A 7,384-nucleotide genomic window follows, 5' to 3' on the forward strand; every position below is an offset into this window, starting at 1 on the left:
GACGGCTCCCTGACTCTCCCCTGCAGTCCTGCACTACAGAAACAGGGTAAAACAGAGAGGGGGGCACTATTGGCAGCTAATATATAAATACAGCAGCTATAACAGGGAGTAACACTTATATAAGGTTATCCCTGTATATATATAGCGCTCTGGTGTGTGCTGGCAAACTCTCCCTCTGTCTCCCCAAAGGGCTAGTGGGGTCCTGTCCTCTATCAGAGCATTCCCTGTGTGTGTGCTGGGTGTCGGTACGATTGTGTCGACATGTATGAGGAGGAAAATGATGTGGAAGCAGAGCAATTGCCTGTGTTAGTGATGTCACCCCCTAGGGAGTCGACACCTGACTGGATGGTAGTAATTAAAGAATTACGTGACAATGTCAGCACTTTGCAAAAAACTGTTGACGACATGAGACAGCCGGCAAATCAATTAGTGCCTGTTCAGGCGTCTCAGACACCGTCAGGGGCGCTAAAACGCCCGTTACCTCAGATGGTCGACACAGACCCTGACACGGATACTGAATCCAGTGTCGACGGTGACGAGACAAACGTAATGTCCAGTAGGGCCACACATTACATGATCACGGCAATGAAGGAGGTATTGAACATTTCTGACACTACAAGTACCACAAAAAAGGGTATTATGTGGGGTGTGAAAAAACTACCAGTAGTTTTTCCTGAGTCAGATGAATTAAATGAGGTGTGTGATAAAGCGTGGGTTTCCCCCGATAAAAAACTGCTGATTTCTAATAAATTATTGGCACTATACCCTTTCCCGCCAGAGGTTAGGGCACGTTGGGAAACACCCCCTAGGGTAGATAAGGCGCTCACACGCTTATCAAAACAAGTGGCGTTACCGTCTCCTGATACGGCCGCTCTCAAGGAACCAGCTGATAGAAGGCTGGAAAATATCTTAAAAGGTATATACACACATACCGGTGTTATACTGCGACCAGCGATCGCCTCAGCCTGGATGTGCAGCGCTGGAGTGGCTTGGTCGGATTCCCTGACTGAAAATATTGATACCCTGGATAGGGACAGTATATTATTAACTATAGAGCATTTAAAGGATGCATTACTATATATGCGAGATGCACAGAGGGATATTTGCACCCTGGCATCTAGAGTAAGTGCGATGTCCATTTCTGCCAGAAGAACGTTATGGACGCGACAGTGGTCAGGTGATGCGGATTCCAAACGACATATGGAAGTATTGCCGTATAAAGGGGAGGAGTTATTTGGGGTCGGTCTATCGGACCTGGTGGCCACGGCAACGGCTGGAAAATCCACCTTTTTACCCCAGGTCACCTCTCAGCAGAAAAAGACACCGTCTTTTCAAACCCAGTCCTTTCGTCCCTATAAGGGCAAGAGGGAAAAAGGCCGCTCATTCCTGCCCCAGGGCAGAGGAAGGGGAAAAAGACTGCACCATGTAGCCTCTTCCCAGGAGCAGAAGCCCTCCCCCGCTTCTGCCAAGTCCTCAGCATGACGCTGGGGCTCTACAAGCAGACTCGGGCACGGTGGGGGGCCGTCTCAAGAATTTCAGCGCGCAGTGGGCTCACTCACAAGTGGACCCCTGGATTCTGCAGGTAGTATCACAGGGGTACAAATTGGAATTCGAGACGTCTCCCCCTCGCCGGTTCCTGAAGTCTGCTCTACCAACGTCTCCCTCCGACAGGGAGGCAGTATTGGAAGCTATTCACAAGCTGTATTCCCAGCAGGTGATAATCAAGGTACCCCTCCTACAACAGGGAAAGGGGTATTATTCCACACTGTTTGTGGTACCGAAGCCGGACGGCTCGGTGAGACCAATTTTAAATCTAAAATCTTTGAACACTTACATAAAAAGGTTCAAATTCAAGATGGAGTCACTCAGAGCAGTGATAGCGAACCTTGAAGAAGGGGACTATATGGTATCTCTAGACATCAAGGATGCTTATCTCCATGTCCCAATCTACCCTTCTCACCAAGGGTACCTCAGGTTTGTGATACAAAACTGTCATTATCAGTTTCAGACGCTGCCGTTTGGATTGTCCACGGCACCACGGGTCTTTACCAAGGTAATGGCCGAAATGATGATTCTTCTTCGAAGAAAAGGCGTATTAATTATCCCTTACTTGGACGATCTCCTGATAAGGGCAAGGTCCAGGGAACAGTTAGAGGTCGGAGTAGCACTATCTCAGGTAGTGCTACGTCAGCACGGGTGGATTCTAAATATCCCAAAATCACAGCTGATTCCAACAACACGTCTACAGTTCCTAGGGATGATTCTGGACACAGTCCAGAAAAAGGTGTTTCTCCCGGAGGAGAAGGCCAGGGAGTTATCCGAGCTAGTCAGGAACCTCCTAAAACCAGGACAAGTGTCAGTGCATCAGTGCACGAGAGTCCTCGGAAAAATGGTGGCTTCTTACGAAGCGATTCCATTCGGAAGATTCCATGCAAGAACTTTTCAGTGGGATCTGCTGGACAAATGGTCCGGATCGCATCTTCAGATGCATCAGCGGATAACCCTATCTCCAAGGACAAGGGTATCTCTCCTGTGGTGGTTACAGAAGGCTCATCTTCTAGAGGGCCGCAGATTCGGCATTCAGGATTGGATGCTGGTAACCACGGATGCCAGCCTGAGAGGCTGGGGAGCAGTCACACAGGGAAGAAATTTCCAGGGCTTGTGGTCAAGCATGGAAACGTCTCTTCACATAAATATCCTAGAGCTAAGGGCCATTTACAATGCCCTAAGTCAAGCAAGGCCTCTGCTTCAGGGTCAACCGGTATTGATCCAGTCGGACAACATCACGGCTGTCGCCCACGTAAACAGACAGGGCGGCACAAGAAGCAGGAGGGCAATGGCAGAAGCTGCAAGGATTCTCCGCTGGGCGGAAAATCATGTGATAGCACTGTCAGCAGTGTTCATTCCGGGAGTGGACAACTGGGAAGCAGACTTCCTCAGCAGACACGACCTCCACCCGGGGGAGTGGGGACTTCATCCAGAAGTCTTCCAAGTGATTGTAAACCGTTGGGAAAAACCAAAGGTGGACATGATGGCGTCCCGTCTCAACAAGAAACTGGACAGATATTGCGCCAGGTCAAGGGACCCTCAGGCAATAGCGGTGGACGCTCTGGTAACTCCGTGGGTGTTCCAGTCGGTATATGTGTTCCCTCCTCTTCCTCTCATACCAAAAGTACTGAGAATCATAAGAAGGAGATGAGTAAGAACGATACTCGTGGCTCCGGATTGGCCAAGAAGAACTTGGTACCCGGAGCTGCAAGAGATGCTCACGGAGGACCCGTGGCCTCTACCTCTAAGGAAGGACCTGCTCCAGCAGGGACCTTGTCTGTTCCAAGACTTACCGCGGCTGCGTTTGACGGCATGGCGGTTGAACGCCGGATCCTGAAGGAAAAAGGCATTCCAGATGAAGTCATCCCTACCCTGATCAAGGCCAGGAAGGATGTAACTGAAAAACATTATCATCGCATTTGGCGGAAATATGTTGCGTGGTGTGAGGCCAAGAAGGCCCCTACGGAGGAATTTCAACTGGGTCATTTCCTACATTTCCTGCAAGCAGGATTGTCTATGGGCCTAAAATTAGGATCCATTAAGGTTCAAATTTCGGCCCTGTCGATCTTCTTCCAGAAAGAACTGGCTTCAGTGCCTGAAGTTCAGACGTTTGTCAAAGGGGTACTGCATATACAGCCTCCTTTTGTGCCTCCAGTGGCACCTTGGGATCTCAATGTAGTTTTAGGGTTCCTAAAATCACATTGGTTTGAACCACTTGCCACAGTGGATTTGAAATATCTCACATGGAAAGTGGTAATGCTGTTGGCCCTGGCTTCAGCCAGGCGCGTATCAGAATTGGCGGCTTTATCCTATAAAAGCCCTTACCTGATATTTCATTCGGATAGGGCGGAATTGAGGACTCGTCCTCAATTTCTCCCTAAGGTGGTTTCAGCGTTTCACATGAATCAACCTATTGTGGTACCTGTGGCTACTAGGGACTTGGAGGACTCCAAGTTGCTGGACGTAGTCAGGGCCCTGGAAATATATGTTTCCAGGACGGCTGGAGTCAGAAAATCTGACTCGCTGTTTATACTGTATGCACCCAACAAGCTGGGTGCTCCTGCTTCTAAGCAGACGATTGCTCGTTGGATTTGTAGTACAATTCAACTTGCACATTCTGTGGCAGGCCTGCCACAGCCAAAATCTGTTAAAGCCCATTCCACAAGGAAGGTGGGCTCATCTTGGGCGGCTGCCCGAGGGGTCTCGGCTTTACAACTTTGCCGAGCAGCTACTTGGTCAGGGGCAAACACGTTTGCTAAATTCTACAAATTTGATACCCTGGCTGAGGAGGACCTGGAGTTCTCTCATTCGGTGCTGCAGAGTCATCCGCACTCTCCCGCCCGTTTGGGAGCTTTGGTATAATCCCCATGGTCCTTACGGAGTTCCCAGCATCCACTAGGACGTCAGAGAAGATAAGAATTTACTTACCGATAATTCTATTTCTCATAGTCCGTAGTGGATGCTAGGCGCCCATCCCAAGTGCGGATTGTCTGCAATACTTGTATATAGTTATTGTTACAAACAAATCGGGTTGTTTATTGTTGGAAGCCATCTTTTCAGAGGCTCCTACGGTTATCATACTGTTAACTGGGTTCAGATCACGAGTTGTACGGTGTGATTGGTGTGGCTGGTATGAGTCTTACCCGGGATTCAAGATCCTTCCTTATTATGTACGCTCGTCCGGGCACAGTATCTTAACTGAGGCTTGGAGGAGGGTCATAGGGGGAGGAGCCAGTGCACACCAGCTAGTCTAAAGCTTTTACTTTTTTGTGCCCAGTCTCCTGCGGAGCCGCTATTCCCCATGGTCCTTACGGAGTTCCCAGCATCCACTACGGACTATGAGAAATAGAATTATCGGTAAGTAAATTCTTATTTTTTTCTTTTCCTTTCTTTATTTTATTTTTGCTCACATGGATAACGGCTTCTCCTGTCAATCAACAAGTGATTCAGTGTTAATCTATCTGGAGTATTCAAGCCGCAAGACCTCAGCTGGCAATCAAAGGACGTATACACCTCCTCCTTTTTTGATTGGAAGACACTGATTTAACCTCTCCATAAAAACCTGCTGGGATCAAGACCACAACAGGAAGTGATCAAGCCCGGCGGACGGGTGAAACGCGTATTCCGATACAACCTCTGTCCTTTTGGCTGACTGGAACCACGGATGTCATCGGGTATCTGCCTGTGCCCTCGGTCTCCCCTGACCCTCACCTATCGAGGCTGACTGCAGCAGCTGACGTCCAACGGCGGCTTGTGTCCGACAGGACGCCTCGGACCAGCGGCTCCTGAACTGCCCCATCATTCTAGATGTCCGGGGCGCTTAGAAGACTGTCAGCACCTTTGTGAGAGGAGACGGGTGGCAAGACTGTAGAAGGGGAGATCCTACCCCTATATTCGGCGCGGGTAATATCAACTCTTGTTTCCTACTTATCCACAACAATTTGACTACTTAGTGCATATTGGAAGTTACATGCCCGCAGTAGTTCTATATGTTTTTTCATTTGCTCCTGTGAGCATTTATTACTATCACTCTGCTATGATAGATTGTATATATTAGAGGGACTTTGTGCTAATAGGTTCTTGCCTGCCTTAGCAGTTACATCAATACCTGCATTATTCATGTACTGTACTATAATGTTTCATTTCCATTTTTCTGTGTGTGATGACATTGGCAGTGATTCAATCTAAAAACCTAGATAGATCCTCCCTAGTCTGGACATATCATTGCAACTCAGTTATAACCTCACTGCTATTTATGTATATCCTTTTGGAGTATTGACAACCTGCAGTGGATACTTTTGTAACAGTTATACTCTAGGTGCTATTCAGCTACAACCTTATTGCTACTTTTAAGTACCAATAATACATACTGGATACTTTATCATAGCTGGGACTCTGTCATAATTTTTTCATTTTTTTCTTTTGTCTCTGCTTTGGCATTTCAGGCACCATATATCTAGGCAACTGTTGCCAATTATAATGTAACTATTCTAGTTCATTTTCCATTGCCATATCTGGGATTTAAACCCATCGGATTTTTCAATATCTACTTATTTCCTTCCTATCCTTATTTTCGTGGACTCTCACCAGTGATTCAGGGTCATGTCCCTGTCTAACATTGGCAGCAGATCCATCTAATTTCCTCTATGCCTGGTATCTGTCCTGAATAACTTTGTAAATTCGTGAACTCTCATCAGTGATTCCAGAGCTTCCAATTATTGTTCATTCTCTCTACTATCATACCACACTGGAAACGCCCGAAGCCGTCCGATCTCGGAAGCTAATCAGTGTTGGGCTGGGTTAGTACTCAAGTGGGTGACCATTGAGGAATACTCAGTGCAGTAGAGCTCATTGTTGGAGCCCATATAGTGTCTAACACTGACAGCAGATTCACACTGCTCTCCGACTTCCACTCTTTGTCGCTCCCCCCTTACTGCCCCCTCTACCCCTATCTTCTTTGGCAGGATACAAAACAGAGACATTTATACTACTCCTAAGTACCATTAGTATCCAGACTACATTACAGGGGAATGCATAACTGTGATCGGCTTATTAGCAGAATGTACCATTGAATATAGAACGTTTAGAATTTCCTTCCGTCAGCCAAAACCCAGTTTTTTCATTTCATATCAGCACATAGTGCTACTCCGATTATTTTGTTAATTATTTGACCACCATTATCCTCTTTATGAACCACTAATTGTCTTAATTGTGCAAAATGATCTTGTTAAATCATTAAAATTTGTATTTTAATCTACTTTGACTATTCTCTATATTTATGTAAAGTAAAGAGTGCGCCCACAAAAGAGTCTTCTTTTCTTCCCATTGTCTATGTTTCCCTACTGACTCAGCGTGCACCACCAAACAATATCAGAATTAGAAAATAGTGTTTTCTTGCAATTACCTGACTTTGGTTTAGTAAATTAACTGTCTATATTTAAACCTTCCTGTGCGGTATTCCCTCCCTTCATGTTTTATTCTACCTAAGTTGCCCTCCCTCCAGTGTGTACTCCGAAAGAGTGTTTAGTGCAGCCGCTCACCTTGTCAGCAATCGGCGTACGAGGTTACTTCCAGAAAATGTGGAGAAGATGATGTTCATTAAAATGAATTATAATCAATTCCTCCGTGGAGACATTCACCAGCAGCAATTGCCTCCAGAAAGTACACGGGGACCTGAGATGGTGGATTCCAGTGGGGACGAATTAATAATCTGTGAGGAGGGGGATGTACACAGTGAAAGGGATAATGAATCGGACGATAATGATGAGGTGGACATCTTGCCTCCGTAGAGCCAGTTTGTGCAAGGAGAGATTGATTGCTTCTTTTTTGGTGGGGG

At 46.7% G+C, this 7,384-nt stretch overlaps 1 pseudogene; it reads left to right on the forward strand.

The window, feature by feature from the left end:
* The first annotated feature begins 6,277 nt into the window (after positions 1–6,277).
* LOC134936788 (5S ribosomal RNA) lies at positions 6,278–6,396 on the forward strand (annotated as a pseudogene).
* Positions 6,397–7,384: the final 988 nt, after the last annotated feature.

Source organism: Pseudophryne corroboree, chromosome 1, assembly GCF_028390025.1.
Source record: "Pseudophryne corroboree isolate aPseCor3 chromosome 1, aPseCor3.hap2, whole genome shotgun sequence".
NCBI lineage: Eukaryota > Metazoa > Chordata > Amphibia > Anura > Myobatrachidae > Pseudophryne > Pseudophryne corroboree.